General features: G+C 40.8%; 1 protein-coding gene across 1 annotated transcript in view; it reads right to left on the bottom strand.

Annotated features, from left to right (window-relative positions):
* The window catches only part of LOC126088444 (uncharacterized), a 267,276-nt gene that overhangs the window by 69,259 nt on the left and 176,524 nt on the right, over positions 1 to 21,493 (bottom strand). The gene's annotated exons all lie outside the window — the stretch shown is intronic.

Here is a 21,493-nt window from a genome sequence, read left to right on the forward strand (position 1 = left end):
GTATCATGTACTGATATCATCCTATGGGCATCTCAGAGTTGGCAATGGAGTTGTAAGTTTCCGCCAGACACCAATAGCAGTTATGCGGGATACGGTGGGCCCAACGGTGCACACCTGCTGCGACACGCCTCCGGCGGCACTGGACTATGAGCTCCACGTGCCACCACTTTGTAGGACAACCAGCAGCAGTCAGTTAGCCAACTCACACTTGGAGCCTCTTCACTAGACGATGCTATGCAGACACTGTCTAGTCAGAGTTTCAACGCCTTCTTTTGTGTCCAGTTGAGAGAGCCTCATCCATGTTGCTATTGTATTAACTGGGCTCTTTTTCTTGCTGCACTATTTGTAACGAGTCTTGGAGAAAACTACAAGTTAAGTAAAGCTTTTGTTTACAGTATTTACTTGTTTGCTCGCCATTTCTGCTCCTATCCAGTTTTCCTATGACAATCAGAAAAGTGTTAAATAGTCAACAGCTAAAGGCTTGTTCAGAGAAGGGGCTGCCCATCGCAGTCGACCATGGTAGACAAATGTACTGCAGAATGGCACTCATTGTGGGTGTCACCTACGGTGCAGTAAAATTGAGTAGCAAGTAGTTCTGATAACTATCAACTTTTGCTTTTATTTGCACTGGCTTCAAGGAAGTGAAGAAAGTGGTTACATCATATTAATAGTAAACTAGACAAATGTTGCGAATTTCACCATCTTTAAAAAGAATTGTGGCCATGTGAAGGCCATTTCTTCAGTTTTTTTCATATGTGTTGTAAACAATTTGAAACATTACACAAACTTATTTTACCTAAAATCTTGACTATCTGAAGCTGCACAACGCTAATTGTCTAGGCAAAATTTGTAAATGGGAAAAGAATTACAGATTCGAGAATTGTATTAAATTATGCTTTCTGAGGCAGATAGAAGGCAAGGTAGATGCACTGATCATGGATGACCAGTTTGACTTTAGAAGAGGTGTAGACACACGAGAAGCAATACTCAGCTTACAATTAATTCTTGAGAAAAGGCTAAAGAAGGGTCAAGACAAAAATATATTGCCTTCATTGACTTAGAAAAAGTGTTTAACAGGGTTGAGTGGTGACAACTTTGTAAGATGCTGTGAGAGAGTGGTATAAAGTATGAGGACAGAAGAGTAATGCAGAGACTGTATAGAGAAAAACTGGCTGTGTAAGCTGTGGAGAACATTAAGAAGAAGCCACAATTAAGTGGGATGTACGACAGCACTGTTCACTGTCTCCTGTCTTGTTCAAAGGATACATTCAGAGGGAAATAGTTGAAGCTAGAGAGAAATTAGGAGCTATAGATGTGCAGTCCTAAAGCATCGACTGCTTACCAACTGGTACAGTGCCATGAAACAGCACCAAGAAGGTGTTGACCCTCATGCCAATGGAAAGAGTGGGCAACACCACACCTCCAGGAAGACAGAGCTCAGTGCCTGCTGTCAACACTAATTTAAGAAGCCAACCATCAGTGGTCAGCCCAGTTTGGTCTCAGGCTTTGAGAGCATCAGCACAGAGTATTAGAAAGACTTTACTTAGCCTGTATTCTGTAATTAGTAATAGAGACTAAAGTACTTGCAAGTAGAAGGCACAGGTAGCCACTTCATAAAGAGAAGTTATACTTACTTTCTTTCTAGAAATAAAGTGTCCTTCTAATTAGTAAGTGTTTTGTACATATGATTTTGGATTCCTGCTGCCGACCATCGCAACTTCCCTCCTCCTATGTTTGTGTTGGTGCTGGTGTCCACAGTAGCCGAAAGAGCAATAGGAGGAATTAAAATTAATGGTAAGAAAATAGACTGCTGAGAGTTTCTGATAATATTACAGGGTTAACTGAATATGCTGAACAATTAGAAGTGAATATGAAAATTAATGAAGGTAAAACAAAAATCTTAGTGGTGAGCAGACAAAACACTGTTGCCCAATGCTCATTTAACAATGAGGAACTAGAGAATGTCAAAACCTAGGGCGTAAAGTTACATCAGACAGAAGGTCAAGGAAGGATATTGCAAACTGAATCCACCAGGCAAAAGCTGCTTTTAAGAAGAAAAGAAATCTTTCTTCTTCCTAACAGAATCATATATCAAAATAAACAAAAGTATATTAAACAAAATAAATAATTACCTATTCTTCTGGGATGAAAATCTCTGGTCATTTTGTTTATACTTCACAACCTGCACAGACAGCCACTGAGGGAATGCGACTGGCTCCTTATCAAATTCACCTGGAGGATTAACGAGGAGGATTGGCGTGCCGGCCAGTCTGGATGGGGTTTTTAGGCAGGCTCCCAAATCCCAGTAGATGAATAGCGTGCTGGTATCCACATTGTGTGCTAGGTTCTTTCTGCTGCTGAAGAAAATTGTAGGACACAGACCTAAGACCAGCACTGGTTAACATATCCTTATGGTGTATGTGTCTCCTTATTCCTCCTCACGCTTATCACTTGCGTGTACATCATCTGCTTGGAAAGGGCCGTAGTTGTACATTCTGTACTTCATCGCTAAAACACTGAACATGTCAGATTTTTGGCAACCCTAGCGTACAGGCCTAATTTCTGCATATATTATTGTGTCAGTTGAGCTATAATTTACACAGTAATATTCATGTGGTGGTATGTATTACAGAAGTATGCATTTATTTATGAATATATGGAATAAATTAATAGTTGTTTGATTCCAGTCATTTAGTGCGGGTGCTCGCTTCCTGTTTGACCAGGATGTACTTGTAAGTGTGTGTTTAGGCATGTCTTTTACTGCAACAGTCTGCGGAGTTAGGCAGACTACCCACACCTTGCTGATGCATGTTGCATGGAACTGAGAGCAAATCTATACCTGTGCAGGGAAGTGCATATGATGTTATGTGAATGTTGGTGATAGAAGCCAAAGTTTTCACTCACGTGTGTGCCTTCAAGCAGTGAAGATGTCTGCAGCTGTGCACTTCAATGCAATGCTCTGGGTAATCAATTTTCAAAATAAAGAGGTATAATGTGGTGTCACCGCCAGACACCACACTTGCTAGGTGGTAGCTTTTAAATCGGCCGCGGTCCGCTAGTATACGACGGACCCGCGTGTCGCCACTGTCAGTAATTGCAGACCGAGCGCCACCACACGGCAGGTCTAGAGAGACGTACTAGCACTCGACCCCAGTTGTACAGCCGACGTAGCTAGCCATGGTTCACTGAGAATTACGCTCTCATTTGCCGAGACGATAGTTAGCATAGCCTTCAGCTACAGTTGCTACGACCCAGCAAGGCGCCGTATTCAATTGCTATAATACTTCTGTATCATCAAGAGCAATGTTCTACAAATGTGGATTAAAGTTAAGTATTCCAGAAGCTACGTACTTTTCTTTATAGCATTCATTACGTATCCTGTTTCAGACCTCACGCCCGCCTGCTTGCGTTTAACGCGTGCATTTCGGCCTTCTCTAGCTATACAACATATAATATGACAACTTGGTGCAAAGAGCACTTGAGTGTTGCAGTTGAACAATATGAGTTGAAGCCATGTCTTTTTGACAACATTAGTAAAGACTATCACAACAGGAATCAATGTGATACAACATTAAATGAAATATGCTGTATGGTAAAAGCTGTTAAAAAGAGGGTACTCAGCAGATAACAGTGAAGGAAATTAAAAATAAAAACTCTGCATTCACAGTACCGTGCCACTGGGGAAGACACATCATTGAGACCTCAAAGGGAAACTGTTCTCGCAGTGAGCATATTTAACCACCAAAAGGACAGTTTTTTGACAGCCTTTGATTCACCAGTGGCTTAGAGCAGCAGATACTATCTCGGAAAAAGTGTACCGAGCACGGTGGCACAGTGATTAGCACGCTGCACTCATATCCAAAAGCCTGCATCCGACATCCAGATTTAGGTTTTTCTAAATTTCACGAAAATCACGAAAGGCAAATGCCAGGGTGGTTCCTTTGAAAGGGCACAGCCGATTCCCTTCCCCATCACTGAAAAAATCCGAGCATGTGCTCCATTACTAATGACCTCAATGTTGACAAGACATTTAAACCTAATCTTCTTTTCTCCCTTCTTCAAAAGAAGTAATTGGTTTTTCTCATCACAGTGTCCTGCTTCGTTAATTTTTGTTGTACATGGTCCAGTAGAAACCTCCAGTTATCCTCATCGGTCCTCAGTTAATTTCGAAATGAGTATTTGTGTTCTAAAAGAAGTTGTTTTCGAAGAAATGTCCAACTTTCCCTCTTATCTCTCCTGCTCATCCATTTTTTCACTCATAATGACTATTTTCTTATTTTGTCTTGTTCACTGCTACAGTATATGATGCAGTGCCCACAGAAAAAGCAAGAACTGCTGATTTCCTTTTTAGAACTCAACGCCATGATATTCTGCACTCTGTCTTTGCCGTACTGATGAGCGCTTTGTGGTTCATCTAACCATATGCGACTTTTTTTCCATTCTCTTTAGCATGTGCTCTATTAGCCACTTTAAGGAGTAGTCCACCTTGAAAATTTCAAAACATCGATTTTTTCGGCTTAATATGTTCTCTGGGACATATACTCTATTATACACTCACGCTCATAAATTAGGGGTAATGCTGATACATGGTGAAACAACGCTGTGTTGGGCGGAGTTTAAATCACCTTGGGGTACGACCGTGCGGAGCATTTGACCTGTGGTGGTCTCACGGTGGCGCTGGCAGCAGTCCATATACGCAGAGGTGTGTTGGTGCATGTCAGAGTACAGTGCAGTGAGTAAGTGTGCAGACGTTTTCAGACGTGCTAATGATGACTGTGTGGCCCAAAGAACACATATTGATGAGGTTATGAGGGGTAGAATACTACGGCGACAGGACGCTGGTCAAACACAGCAGGTCGAAGCACGGGCCCTCCGTGTGCCACAAAGTGTGATCTCAAGGTTATGGCAACGATTCCAGCAGACAGTTAATGTGACCAGGCGCTACAATACGGGGCGTCCACAGTGTACAACACCACAAGAAGACCAACATCTCACCATCAGTGCCCGCAGACGGCCATGGAGTACTGCAGGTAGCCCTCCTTGGGACCTTATCGCAGCCACTGGAACAGTTGTCTCCAGACACACAGTCTAAAGACGACTGAACAGACATTGTTTATTCGTCCGGAGACCAGCAAGATGCATCCCACTGACCCCTGGTCACAGGAGAGCCCGTAAAGCCTGGTGTCAAGAACACAGTACATGGTCATTGGAACAGTGGTCCCAGGTTATGTTCACGGACGAGTCCCGGTATAGTCTGAACAGTGATTCTCACTGGATTTTCATCTGGTGTAAACCAGGAAGATACCAACCCCTTAATGTCCTTGAAAAGGACCTGTATGGAGGTCGTGGTTCGATGGTGTGGTATGGGATTATGATTGGTGCACGTACATCCCTGCATGTCTTTGACAGAGGAACTGTAACCGGTCAGGTGTATCGGGACATAATTTTGCACCAGTGTGGTCACCTTTTCAGGGGTGCAGTGGGTCCCACCTTCCTCCTGATGGATGATAATGCACGGCCCCACCGAGCTGCCATCATGGAGGAGTACCTTGAAACAGAAGATATCAGGTGAATGGGGTGGCCTGCCTGTTCTCCAGACCTAAACCGCATTGAGCACGTCTGGGATGCACGTATTCAAACCCCTAGGACACTTCAGGAGTTCCGACTGGCACTGGTGCAAGAATGGGAGGCTATACCCCAGCAGCTGCTCGACCACCTGATCCACAGCATGCCAAACCGTTGTGTGGCCTGTGTACATGTGCATGGTGATCATATCCCATACTGATGTAGGGGTACATGCGCAGGAAACAGTGGCATTTTGTAGCACGTGTTTTGGGACGGTTTTCTCAACTTATCACGAATACCGTGGACTTACAGATCTGTGTCGTGCATGTTCCCTATGTGCCTATGCTATTAGCGCCAGTTTTGTGTAGTGCCACATTGTGTGGCACCACATTCTGCAATTATCCTTAATTTATGAGCATAGCTCAGAAGAGAGCAGTCAGAATCATTTGCGGGGTTCCTCCACGAACCTCATGTAGAAAACTTTTCACACATTTAGGTATTCTGACCACAACATATCAGTACATATACTCTCTGATGAATGTAGTTAATAAAGACTATGCTCAGTATGAAACAAATTGTTCATAACATAACTACAATACTAGAGGTAAAGATGACCTACATGTTGAACTAAAAAATTTATCACTTGTACAGAAGGGAGTAAAGTATGCTGCTATAAATACTTTTAATGCATTGCCTAATTATCTTAAATGTACAAGAGAAAATGAAATGCTGTTCAAAGGTACGTTAAAAAAATACCTGCTTGACCATCCACTGTACTCCTTAGATGAATTCTTTTCCAGAAGTAATGCACTCCCTTAATAATAGATGTATTTAGTCTCTTAGTTATTAGATGGACGATACAATATTATGTTAATGTTATAGTGTTAATGTTATAGTGTGAATTGCTGTACTAGTTAAATGACAGCTTGTAAATGAGAAAAAGTGATACTTATTAATATCTATATAATTGTAGTATATTACTGTTCTGTAGCATTAATTGTATTTGTACAATTGTTTTGACATGTTCCACATCCAGGCGAATCACTCGCATGTACGGATCCATGGAATACGCATACTAAATAAAAAATTAAAAAAATGAGTGTAGTATTCCATCTCAAGTTCGCCCAAAACTCCATTATCGAGTCACAAGGCGATTTGAGAAAAAGTGACACCTAAAACCATTCATAGCAGGAAAAAAGTAGTCGACATGTAATGTCAACGAAGCCCAAACAGGCATTATGAAAATTATGATAGTGCTCAAACTTGAAATGGGACCAGCCTGTTCCAGGTTCAGCACTGAAGTGAACGAAAAGTGTATCGAGCAGGCAAGTAGCAGATGACAGAAACTGACAAAAAGCCTTGCAGGACCATCATGTCCACGAAGAACATCGAGGAGGGCCTTCTTTTGGATCCGGGAGGAATGCTGTATAGTTCAGTGATCGCTGAGTAGAGGTATGTTTAACATAACTACAAAGAACGTTACCCAAAACCTTAAACGCGTTTTTCTTGAAACTGTATTTTTCAAAATGCTGGGAAACATAACTTGAGAACGGTACAAACGATTTCGATCGGAAATTGATGCTGGCATTCTAAATTGAATCCTCTAACAGTGTGCAGGCCGTTTTGCGATATCTTCAAAAGTCTATTTGCGTTGCACACTTTTGTCTCGATTTTGTGGGCGAAGAAAATGACATTTGTTTCAACTCGTCATAATTTGTTAGAACGAATATTTTTCAATTATCCTATGTTTGACGACAGAAATTATATTTAAAATGACTTATACAAAATTATTTTCTTACAGGTCCAATAGGAGTACTTCAGGATTCCCGCCATGACCAGTGTTTCAGCTAGAAGAGGTCCTTCCACCTGATGCAGCGGTTACAGGGAGCGTCCGAAGTGGACACAAAAATGATTTATTGAAGACAAAAGTGTAAGGAATAAACTTGTGTCATCAGATTTAGCATTATGGTAGCTATGGGTAAAGCTTCGCCGGGGGAAAGGCACACACATAGGTTTTGAATTGACTGCCTTCGATTCAGGGCTTGACTACCAGGTGGCAGGTTTGTCTTTTTGTAACTTTCTGTTCTTTGAAAGTTCATCCCACTGGTCGCTTCAGAGGTGAGAAAATGATGTGAGTCTGTTTTTTACTGCCTACATATAACTTTTCTGATGTTTTACTCGAATATTGTATAGCCTAAGTTTTGAAAAGAAGAACCAATGAATTACTCGTTGACATTATTAAATTTAAGCTTCACTTTCGCGTGGAGATAATTGTCCCAGTTGGTCCTCAAAAGCAACCATGGCAAATTTGCCAGAAAATGGCGAAATGAGACAAATCTCGCTGGTATATTTGGTAAAATCCCTGCAGCTTCAACAATGTGACGATAGCTCTTCAAAGGTAACCCCACACGATGACATTCAACAGACACTGGGAAAACATTTTAGCAAGGTATTAAATCTGTGCTTCTGACGTCGACACCCAATAAATAACGAATGGAGGAAGAATGCTTGGGAAAAGAAAATTTTGCTACTGAGAAGGAAAGACGTGCCAAAGAAAGAAAAGAAAGTGCTATAGAAACAAAACGATGTAGTAAGCTAGATTTACGTGAAATGTATTCACAGTTGCAAATATGGACAACCATCAGCTAGCTATATTATGGAATGACAACAACGAAAATTTATGTCACACTGAGGCTCGAACCCCAATTTCCCGCTTATTGCAAACGGTCGCTTTGCCATTGGCTGTCCGAGCACGCCTCATGGCCAGACCCAAACTTCCATACGTTTGTGGCGGTTCTTCCTGGTTTATTTCTTCGTTTGTTGTCCTCGGTGTCGACGTACTGGCTGAAAGATGGGTTCTGTGGATTCTGACACTGACTACTTTAAATGATGTAGCCAACATATGCACAGTTACGTTTTACAGTAATTTAATTTCACTTTCACAACTCTCTAATAATACACAGTCATATTGCCAGTGCACTACTATGTAACCTTCGATAAGACTCATCAATAGTTAACAGGCGAAACTCCACATACTGCTATACGGTAATAATTTCTTGTTTGAACATCTACGAGCAGTAAAACCTAACCACAAAGTCCACAGTTCTTGAAGAATAATCAGGTATTTGTGGAGCAGACAATGACACTGTTTTCACACACGGCCTAATTGTTTAACACATTATTCCACAGTTAAATTGAAGCATTGTTGTTGTTCTAACTAGCACAGGTTACTCATTTGAAACTCGGCCGTGGACTGACTGTCTCGTGACCAAAATTCGGGCCCTTATACATCATAACAATAATACGTGCTGAAACTACACATTGTTTAAAGTTAAATTTACAGAAATTACAATTAAAACTTAACTCACTTAATTGACTGACTACATCGAAAAATTGAGACTCTTTAACAGTTACTTCTACTACAAAAGTTAGGCCGAATTATTTGCTTAAATCATGAAATTAACAAATATAGTTACGCAAACAATACTTTTGACAAAACTGTTAATTACTTTGGAATTCATGAAGGGCTGGTTTTACTAACATGTTTTTGAATAGAGCTGAATAGATACTTTAAGATTACTATTACTTAGTCTCACAAATGTTTACAATTATTATAGAATTTATACTTGTTTGTATATTAACAATAGAATCTAAGTTACAAAACAATCACGGATTTCACCCTATAACAAACGATACTAACTAGGAATAATCAACATAAATTAGAAAATCAATTACATAAATAAAAACTAAGCACAAAATTAGATCTGGTGTTATTTACTTTAAAACTGAGGGCCAACCTTTCTCTTATATGAAAATACAGCTCTTATTCACATATGTTAATGATAATTAGTTAAAAGTAACAAAACGAATTTAAGGAGGCATATAGCAGAACTAGAGGGGAATTAAAATTATCCCAGCTTACTTCGTCACATGTTTCAACCATGTATCTACAGCCTACATTAGCACATTCATATTGCCATACAGGGAGCCATCTTTAATTGAAAGTCGCTTGCCCAGTGTCAGCAGATAAATATGATATTGCAGTGCCTTTGTTGTTCAGAAGCACAGAGCAATGTTCCTTTGGGCAAGCATACATGCAGTTGCAAATATGGACAATCATCATCTGTAAAATGGGTCTGACAGTGAGTCATGCTTAGATAGCCTAATGGCATGCCAGCACGGTAGCTCAGGATGTTCGGTCAGAGGGTTAGTCGCCCTCTGTAATAAATAATAAAAAACTGAGTAAATGGATCTACGATGAAGTTCAACGGGTGTCATAGGACGTCCACCCCGAATAAATACAACGAACAATAATGAACAAAATGAGATTACCAAAAAAATATGGCAAGGTGACTGCTCACAATAAGCAGGACCCAGGTAGGAGTCCCGGTCCGGTACAAATTCCCATTGTAATCTTTCCATTATACACCTGAAAGCCGTCCATATTCACAAATACGAATACTTGTCATGTATTTCATAGCAGCTGTTGTCACCGCTGTGCCTGTTTCTTCAGACATGCATGCTTGTCCGAAGAAACAATGAATCGTGCTTCTGAAGGCACTGCAATATTGTATTTTGTTACATCAACGCCAAAAAAAGAAAGAAAACAGATTCAAAAGCCAGTTGACTATTCTCAACTCGGATTCTGACTCCTTATATGATGACCATAGATCAGATATAGATATGGACTTATTATTTGGTGAAGATGTATGCGAAGAAGAAGAACAGGAGCCTGGGACTTCAAGAAAGAATCAGAGGACCTAACAAAGTACACTATTTACTAGGTATCTAGATAGACTAGCCTCAATAATTAAACTCTTTCAGGTTACCCTGCTAATTCTCTTTTCATGGAGAAGGAAGTACTATTTTTGTACAAGTATTTTAAGCATTATGTTCAAATTTACAGAACATTTCAGTTCAATATTGTGTGGGTAACTTAGCTACAATGCAACAATGTTACAAAGGGTTATTTCAAGTATTGTTATTATGCAGTTATCTAAGTGGGTCAAACACCCACACTGCACAGTTTTTTGTATTAGCTGAACTGTAAATTTCTCTGTAACTAATAAGTAGACAAAGCTGGAATCTGGATAGGTTACAGGTAACAACCCAACCTATGACTTTAATTTGAAATCGTGGGAAAATCTACCCTTCATTGACCATAATATTAGAAAAACTGGGAACTGTGGAGCCTTACTCCTCACATAGTCTGCTTTTTATTTTAATAGAAAAAAAGGACATCTGTTCTTCATACGCCCAAAGAAGGCTACCCGCTAAGGAACGTGTAAATGGGTACAAAAGCTGCTAGTGATGGGCCAAATAGGCTTTACACCAAATTGAGATAACCCAGTTGAAAGTATGAGTAAACAGAGCTCAAACCAAACGAAACCGAGTTGGGACGAAAAAACTAAGATAACTTTCAACGCCACTCTCACTTTCGTGTCAGGACTGATTACCATGTAGTTCAGTTAACCAACCTGAGTTTCGTGGCTTCCCAATTGGTGATTACATAGCTGTATAGTCACGGGCGTAAAGGATATTACATAGGGCGCAATTTTTTGTCTTTCGGCTTAAAATTTTGAAGATAGATTTTTGTGAAAAACTTGAAACATGCTGTAAATGTTTTGAGTGTTCTCAGGCGATCGTAAGATAACCAAATGACTGTTTAAGATTATGACTTTGTAGCGCACTATAGGCCGTAATACTGAGTCAATTTGCAGTATAAATTTTGACAGCCTTTGGTCGATCGTATGTAGTCAAATAGCTGTTCATGAGCATGACTGCATACCTCGCTACAGACCACAATTTTGGGTCTTCTGTTTTGAAATTTTAAGAATCGACTTGTGAACCATCCGAAACTTACTGTATAGATTTTAAAAATCATTGGAGGATCTTCAAATAACCAAATGAAGCGTCACGAGCATAAATGCATATCGTCCTGTGGGCTGCAATATCCTTTTTTTAATTTTGAAGAGAGACTCGTGAAACACTCAGAATTTAGTGTATTCTCGTCAAAGTGAGTTCCTAACTAGAGTGGCCAGCAAGAAAGTAGGTTCCTCAAGGTCACGGCCGCTGCTTGCCTCAACAGGGGCTGCGGGCTGTGATTCGCCCGTCTCTCGGCTTTTTTGTCATGTAGGACCCGTTAGCAGTGCGGTAGGTCAGAGCAGCTCAAAGCTCAGTGTTACTGTGCTATATTGAGTGTTCATGTCTGATCTCAGTGTCTTACTGTCTTTAGAAAGGTGCTTTGACATGTGTTCGGTGGTGAACAACATTGCAGGAGCAACTGCCTTCTTGTAGTACTCCTCCAGTCGGTGTGCGTAAAGGGTGGAAAGACATTCATAAACAATTGAAAATTATCATATCGAATGTACTCAAGTTTTTTACTGATCTGGCCGACAATGAAGAAGCGAGGAATAACTTAATTTTTGCGCGAATTCATAAACTTGGTGCTAAAGCATGTGGTGTCTCCAAGTCAACTGTAGGCTGTATTAGCAAATCTGTGTCATTGGCAGAATCTCCAGACATGAATGAGTGTTTCGATTCTCCAAGAAAGGGATACAAAAGTGAATGGAAATCGACCGACTTTGCAGATTTTAACAAAGAGATCGTGCGTAGGACTGTACTTGGATATTACTACAGAGGAGAGTATCTAACAGCTAAAAAAGTACAGGCTGACCTCCGTGAAAAAATTAATCACTCGGACTCAGAGACCTCCGTTCTTCGTCTTCTCCGTTCCCTTGGTTTATGATTCAAGAAGTGTAATGACGGATGGAAATTCTTAATGGAACGCAGAGACATTGCAGTAGCAAGAGAGAAGTTATTGTGTACGGTGCACTTCTTGCCTGCTGAAGACACCAGATCTGTAGTGTACTTGGATGAAACTTGGGTTTCACAGAACCACACCAATAAGTATATATGGCACGACTCCAAAGGAAACGGCGGTTTAAACATGCCTACTGGTAGAGATGGCCAATTAATCATCGTCCACGCTGGCTCATAACTACAGGCTTCATACCAGAGGCCAAACTTACTTTTCGAGGTCGGAAAAGTTCTTGCCAGAAGTTTTTAAGAATTGGTTTATTTGACTATTGCGGTTCTAGGCTCTGCAGTCTGGAACCGTGAGACCGCTACGGTCGCAGGTTCGAATCCTGCCTCGGGCATGGATGTGTGTGATGTCCTTAGGTTAGTTAGGCTTAACTAGTTCTAAGTTCTAGGGGACTAATGACCTCAGCAGTTGATTCCCATAGTGCTCAGAGCCATTTGAACCATTTTTTTATTCGACTATTGTCTGCGCTGGAAGAAGGGTCAATTATCGTGATGGGTAACGCCAACTACCACTCCATTCAGATAGAAAAGCTGCCACGTTCAAATTGGCGCAAGGCACATATTATGGGGTGGTTAAGAGAAAGAATGTAAGGAAGAAATCGTAGGTGCCAAAAAGACTTACGAATTAGATCAACTGGCAAACGAAATGGCACACCAAGTGGTATGTCTACCACCATATCACTGCCAGTATAATCCCATTGAATTGACATGGGCCAAAGTAAAGCGAGAAGTAGCAAAAAGAAACACTACTTTTAGACTTGCTGATGTCCAAAAGCTAACACATGAAACTCTTGACAATGTTACTCAGCAGGACTGGTAGAGGTGTGTAAAACATTCAGAAGCACTGCAAGAAACTGATTTCTTGAACCAGGGTTTAAGAGACGCCATGGTGGAATCTGTGATGACACACGCGGCTGAAACAAGCGACAGTGAATCTGAAGGCACGGAGCCAGAAGATCCTTCAGTTTAGGTAAGTGCCGTCTATGAAAAAAGCTAACTTGATTTAAATGTTGGTCTATTCATTTCAGTTATAGAGGACATACTGCGAATGTTTCTCCCTTACAGTAGACGTCTGATAAATTTGTCACAAGTGGTGGCGATTAGTTTACTCGACAGTAACTGTCAATTAAAATAAGACTGTCAATTCTGCATTAATTAACAACAGTTTTTCCTAAAAACCTGTATCAAATGCCTTTATATTCGGATATAATCTTACTGCATTTGGTTTACTTGTACATTCGAAATGTGACTCCTTTTTCCATAGAAGGATTTGTTGGCTGTTTCGTAGTAAGGGTAATGCAGTTCATAAAATGACAAAACGTTGTGGCGCTTCTGTATGGACTATACATATAAACAGTGCAGTAACATCAGAACAGCCCCAGCACCTAATCTGATTCTCTGAGAAGAGCATAGAAATCTATGATATTTGACAACTTTTACAAAAAGCTAGAACGTAGAATTGTATTACTTTAGTATGACAGAGGATGGTATCAGATGGCTAGAGAAATACAAAATAATGTCCGTGATAAAACTGATTATTCTAGCCAGTCACTTCAATGGAATATCTTCTCCTCCCACTTGGATTTTTAATCAGAAACTGTAATGATGGGCGAAATTAGTAACACAAGACAGGGACTTTGCAGTAGTAAGAACGAGGTTTTTGTGTACCAAGCATGTATTGCGTGCTGAGAATAAAAAGGCTTACAGCAAATTTAGATAAAACTTGGGTTTCACAAAACCTTTCGAACAAATATTTTGCTCGACTTCAGTGAAAATATTGGCTTCAAAATAACTACAATTACTTTTGCGTAGCGTATATTGACGTTTTGAATGATGGATGCAATGACGAAGGATATGTTTATTTTTTAATATTAGCAGCCAGTAAAATATTTTCGGGAAGTAGAAAATATTCTCGGTCAAATTAAAGCGAGCCGTCCGAACAAAGCTCTTGGCGACGGCCTACAACGGCTCGTGCGCTGCTGCGCACGCAATATCGCGAAAATAATTTGCCTCTGTACGTGACACGATGTCATGACATGATGTTTGAAATGTTACCAAAAATAATTTTGTGATTTTCTTGACAACTTCCTCGCGGGAAGTTTCTTCGCAGTCCTACAGAACGAAAATACAGCAGCGATTACACTTTTCGCTACGCAGTCGGCTCAGCTTCACACCTCTTATAATATTTTATTTTTTATCTCAGAATACTTTATGTTTCCGACATAAAAGACGCAGTATACGCATCTGTAAACTTTGAGGATGTTCATATATTTTTTTCAGTCCAATTACATTAGTGATTCTGTTACTACCAAAGGTTGAGGTAAAAATTTATTTTCCTCCAAAATTTCTTGTAACGTTAGTTTTCATTTTTTTTCCCCAAGCAGTGAGTGAGAATTTTCTTTTGGAAAGTACTCCATCATATTCTAGACTAAAAATAGAGTTGTCCAATACCCTTTTAAATTTTTATGAACATTTGAAATTATCACTATAAAAAAAACTGGCAATGCTGTAAGACGGATAGATGACCTTGAAGCCCTATTTTCCTGCCGGCCACAACAGCGCGAAACAAACCGTAACTTAGCACTGCCCGCCGTGCAACGCATTCACTCGAGTTAGTAACAATCTCAACCCAAGACAGCGCGTTCCATAAACAGAGCTGAGCCTAAAATTGTTCAAACCAAGCTGGAAGGGAAGGCTGAATTAACGCTCGTCGTCATTTGCCACCTTCACATCTACTCTGGTTGTAACTTCTTTTAAAAAACGGTAACTTAATCGAGTTTATAGGAAAATTCTAACAGCGTTTATTTCTTTCATTAGGGTCTATGCAGTTTGCTTGAAACCGGCGATCAAACTGTAAAGATGCTTTTTATTTTCTGACATGCATAATCTGATATCAAAGCAATATATTCCACCTATTGCAAATACGAATGGCTCCAACGCTGCAGGTCGCAATTTCGAGTCTTTTGACACGAAATTTTGAACATGGGGATATATACGGATTTTCCTGTAATAGTTTGGCGGCGATACGACGATCTTAAGCTACTAAATCCCTCATCACGAGCATTAATGGGTGCCACATTACAGACCGAAATCTGAAAATACACTCATGAGACATTTCGAATTTTTTGTAAGATTTGCACGGTGATTGGACGATCTTAGTGTAGCCGAATATGCATGAATGGTGGCCGTGCTATTGGTCGCATATATGCTTTTTATTTTCTGACAAGCATAATCTGATATCAAAGTAAGCATATATATATTGCCAATCTTTAACATATTGCAGCGTGTCAGCAACTGTGAAATGTACAGCAAATAAACAATGTTTTCAGCCTTCAGTTGCAAGGTAATTTACTCGTTTACCTAGGTTTCGATTCCAGTAATGGAATCTTCTTCAGAACAACAATTAAATTATTTTGTGAGCCAAACACTGGTCATGTCACAGATTAAAATAATCTTATGATTATGCGTCTTTAATGTTTTAATTTTTAATCTGTGACATGACCAGTGTTTGGCTCACAAAATAATTTAATTGTTGTTCTGAAGAAGATTCCATTACTGGAATCGAAACCTAGGTAAACGAGTAAATTACCTTGCAACTGAAGGCTGAAAACATTGTTTATTTGATATATATATTGATTCACCAAGATATGCAAATATTTTAATGTGTTATTCTACATGTAAAACTTTAAAAAAAGTTCATATAAACATAAGTCCACCAATGTTTAGTTACGGAGTTACGACTAATAAAAGATTTTGCCTGAAATTTAGCAACTTCGCTAATATGAAGCCATCGCAAAACTGTACGAGGTTGAAGTAAAGAAAGATATCCACTTATTTTGTTGTTATTAATCTGATGAGGCTAATGAAACATGTCCCAGTCGTGTATCTGCAGTAGTTTTCCAGAATCTCCAGAGAAGCAAAGACGTAATTTCGTAAAATTTTTAATTTATTAATTTCTTGGCCCAAACTGTTTTTTAAATTCCAGACAGTTGCACAAAGTTTTCAACGGAAGTTGTAGAGAATTTAATTTTGGAAAAATGATGGTAATAACGTTAACTGAAACTGAATGAATGTGTCAGATAATCCACTTTTATTACTACCATAGAACACATGAAATCATGTAACAAAGCTCCGTGTTAAGGAAGTTGTACAATGTACATACAGTTTCACAATACGTTCACCATAAATGTTCAAACATGTCTCCACCGAGTTCAGTGCATTTAGCTGCATGTGTATGAACAGATTTTGTTGCTCGTTTTAGTTCCACAGCATTGTTCTTAAATTCGTCTATTGCAGTCATAATGCGAGCAAGTAATGCCTCAATTTATTGACTTTGTTCTCATAAACCATGTCTTTCATCCATGAAGCACCACGACCAACCCATTACTGAGGAAAATGTTCATTTAAATGTGTAGTAACGTCGTTGGTAAAATGTGGAGGCGCGCCGTCATGTTGAAAATACATTTAAAATGGCTCTGAGCACTATGGGACTTAACATCTGTGGTCATCAGTCCCCTAGAACTTAGAACTATTTAAACCTAACTAACCGAAGGACATCACACACATCCATGCCCGAGGCAGGATTCGAACCTGCACATTCCTGGGGTCAGATACATCACATGATCACACTGACAGAACCACAGGCACATAGACACAGGCAACAGAGCATGCACAATGTCGGCACTAGTACAGTGTATATCCACCTTTCGCAGCAATACAGGCTGCTATTCTCCCATGGAGACGATCGTAGAGATGCTGGATGTAGTCCTGTGGAACGGCTTGCCATGCCATTTCCACCTGGCGCCTCAGTTGGACCAGCGTTCGTGCTGGACGTGCAGACCGCGTGAGACGACGCTTCATCCAGTCCCAAACATGCTCAATGGGGGACAGATCCGGAGATCTTGCTGGCCAGGGTAGTTGACTTACACCTTCTAGAGCACGTTGGGTGGCACGGGATACATGCGGACGTGCATTGTCCTGTTGGAACAGCAAGTTCCCTTGCCGGTCTAGGAATGGTAGAACGATGGGTTCGATGACGGTTTGGATGTACCGTGCACTATTCAGTGTCCCCTCGACGATCACCAGTGGTGTACGGCCAGTGTAGGAAGTCGCTCCCCACACCATGATGCCGGGTGTTGGCCCTGTGTGCCTCGGTCGTATGCAGTCCTGATTGTGGCGCTCACCTGCACGGCGCCAAACACGCATACGACCATCATTGGCACCAAGGCAGAAGCGACTCTCATCGCTGAAGACGACACGTCTCCATTCGTCCCTCCATTCACGCCTGTCGCGACACCACTGGAGGCGGGCTGCACGATGTTGGGACGTGAGCGGAAGACGGCCTAACGGTGTGCGGGACCGTAGCCCAGCTTCATGGAGACGGTTGCGAATGGTCCCCGCCGATACCCCAGGAGCAACAGTGTCCCTAATTTGCCGGGAAGTGGCGGTGCGGTCCCCTACGGCACTGCGTAGGATCCTACGGTCTTGGCGTGCATCCGTGCGCCGCTGCGGTCCGGTCCCAGGTCGACGGGCACGTGCACCTTCCGCCGACCACTGGCGACAACATCGATGTACTGTGGAGACCTCACGCCCCACGTGTTGAGCAATTCGGCGGTACGTCCACCCGGCCTCCCGCATGCCCACTATACGCCCTCGCTCAAAGTCCGTCAACTGCACATACGGTTCACGTCCACGCTGTTGCGGCATGCTACCAGTGTTAAAGACTGCGATGGAGCTCCGTATGCAACGGCAAACTGGCTGACACTGACGGCGGTGGTGCACAAATGCTGCGCAGCTAGCGCCATTCGACGGCCAACACCGCGGTTCCTGGTGTGTCCGCTGTGCCGTGCGTGTGATCATTGCTTGTACAGCCCTCTCGCATTGTTCGGAGCAAGTATGGTGGGTCTGACACACCGGTGTCAATGTGTTCTTTTTTCCATTTCCAGGAGTGTATATTCTATTTAACTTGGTTTTAGATAAAATAGTAAAAACATGGGAAAGCACATGAAAAAACAGAGGCACAAAGGGTATAAGCATTGGCCAAAGAAAGAACAAATTTGAAGTGAAATGTTTAGCCTTTGTGGATGATATGGCGTTGATAACTGAAAACGGAACAGACGCAACAGTTATGCTTGATCTGTTACACGAGATTGCTGAAAAGACTGGGCTAAAAATATCCTATAAAAAACCGAGTATATAGAACACAAACATAATACAGGAAAGTTTATGAAAACAAAGTAAGGAAAAATTAAAAGAGTTGATAGATTCAAATACCAGGGGGAGTGGATCCAAGCCAATGGACTGGATAACACAACAAACAAAGAAAGAATAAAAAAGTTAGAATTTTCATATAAATTAACACAAAACTACTACAATAAGAAATCAATATCCATACAAGCGAAGATTAAACGTTATAATTCAGTTATTAGGACATAAGCAATGTATGGATCAGAGTGCCTAACATTGAATAAGAAAGATGAATTAAGAGAACTAGAAAAAATAGTAAGAAAAATTCTAGGTCCTGAGAAAAACAAGGAAAATAGGAGGATTAAAAGGAGAAATGAAGACCTATACAAAAATACAGAAAAGATCACAGATACAATGAGGAAAAGACGACTAAAATTTTATGGACATTTAAATAGAATGGAAGAAACACGGATTACAAAGAAAATGTTTAATTACGTTAGTGAGCTGAAAAAACTATAGGATGGATAGAAGCAGTAAAGAAAGACGCCAACAAAATAGGTGTTACAGAAGAAATAATACGCGACAGGAATCACTTTAGGCTACTTATAGAAAACGCAAATTATGAAGAAGATGAGCCAAAACCTCGACCCAAGAGAGTGTGGGCAGATGAGCAGAGACGAGCAGTTGGCGAGAAAATGAAGAAGTACTGGGAAGAATGGAAGAAAAAGAAGCACCATAAGTCGTAAGTTGTATGCGGTCCATAGCTGGCCAAATTCATATATATATATATATATATATATATATATATATATATATATAGGGTGATCAAAAAGTCAGTATAAATTTGAAAACTTAATAAACCACGGAATAATGTAGATACAGAGGTAAAAATTGACACATGCTTGGAATGTCATGGGGTTATATTAGAACAAAAAAAAAAAAAAAAGTTCACAAAATGACCGCCAGATCTCTTGCGCGCGTCGTTTGGTGCTGATCGTGTGCTCAGCCGCCACTTTCGTCATGCTTGGCCTCCCAGGTCCCCAGACCTCAGTCCGTGCGATTATTGGCTTTGGGGTTACCTGAAGTCGCAAGTGCATCGTGATCGACCGACATCTCTAGGGATGCTGAAAGACAACATCCAACGCCAATGACTCACCATAACTCCGGACATGCTTTACAGTGTTGTTCACAACATTATTCCTCGACTACAGCTATTGTTGAGGAATGATGGTGGACATATTGAGCATTTCCTGTAAAGAACATCATCTTTGCTTTGTCTTACTTTGTTATGTTAATTATTGCTATTCTGATCAAATGAAGCGCCATCTCTCGGATATTTTTTGAACTTTCGTCTTTTTTTGGTTCTAATAAAAGCCCATGTCATTCCAAGCATGTGTGACAATTTGTACCTCTCTATCTACATTATTCCGTGATTTACTCAGTTTTCAAATTTATACTGACTTTTTGATCACCCTGTATATATATGCTACAAAAAAGGTACGGCCAAACTTTCAGGAAACATTCCTCACACACAAATAAAGAAAAGATGTTATGTGGACATGTGTCCGGAAACGCTTAATTTCCATGTTAGAGCTTATTTCAGTTTCGTCAGTATGTTCTTCCACCTACGCTCAATGGAGCACGTTATCATGATTTCATACGGGATACTCTACCTGTGCTGCTAGAACATGTACCTTTACAAGTACGACACAACATGTGGTTCATGCACGATGGAGCTCCTGCACATTTCAGTCGAAGTGTTCGTACGCTTCTCAACAACAGATTCGGTGACCGATGGATTGGTAGAGGCGGACCAATTCCATGGCCTCCACCCTCTCCTGACCTCAACCCTCTTGACTTTCATTTATGGGCGCATTTGAAAGCTCTTGTCTACGCAACCCCGGTACCAAATGTAGAGACTGTTCGTGCTGGTATTGTGAACGGCTGCGATACAATACGCCATTCTCCAGGGCTGCATCAGCGCACCAGGGATTCCATGCGACGGAGGGTGGATGCATGTATCCTCGCTAACGGAGGACATTTTGAACATTTCCTGTAACAAAGTGTTTGAAGTCACGCTGGTAAGTTCTGTTGCTGTGTGTTTCCATTCCATGATTAATGTGGTTTGAAAAGAAGAAATAAAATGAGCTCTAACATTGAAAGCAAGCGTTTCCGAACACATGTCCACATGACATATTTTCTTTCTTTGTGTGTGAGGAATGTTTCCTGAAAGTTTGGCCGTACCTTTTTGTAACACCCTGTATAGATGACGCCACTCATTGTGTTCCATAAAAATGCATTAGCTTAATGTTTGTATATAGACCCACTTGTAAAATGCACTTAGTAAACGCTTCACTAGTTTCGATCAAAGTAAGTAATAAGCTACTGCGCTTTTATAGAGCACAGTTAGTGACGTCCCGTTCTGTAGGCAAAGACTCAACCTGATTCAACTCGGGTTCGGTCGGCGCGACGGCAATAAACTCCAACATCGCACGAATTCATCATCGATAGCTGCGGCAGCTAGGTCCTTGGTTCAAGTCTTCCCTCGAATGAAAAATTAATTTTTTTTAATTTTCAGACAATTATCAAAGTTCAGGCACTCACACAAATCAACTTCGCTCTCCAAAATTCCTGGACGTGTTCAGATTTGCTTGGACACAAGCAGGATTTGACGGTCTACACACGGAAAAAATTGAAAACGTTAAAAACATATGTTTTGACAGAGCACAGGGTAAAATGTGAGACTGTGAAACTGTTGCATTCATTTGTTGCAGTTTATGTGACAAACTCATGTTTTCATCACTTTTTTGGGAGTGATTATCACATCCACAAGAAAACCTAAATCGGGCAAGGTAGAAGAAACTTTTTACCCATTCGCCAAGTGTGTCGACAACATATTCCTGTCGTGTGACGCACA

Source organism: Schistocerca cancellata, chromosome 6 (assembly GCF_023864275.1).
Source record: "Schistocerca cancellata isolate TAMUIC-IGC-003103 chromosome 6, iqSchCanc2.1, whole genome shotgun sequence".
NCBI classification, from domain to species: Eukaryota; Metazoa; Arthropoda; class Insecta; order Orthoptera; family Acrididae; genus Schistocerca; species Schistocerca cancellata.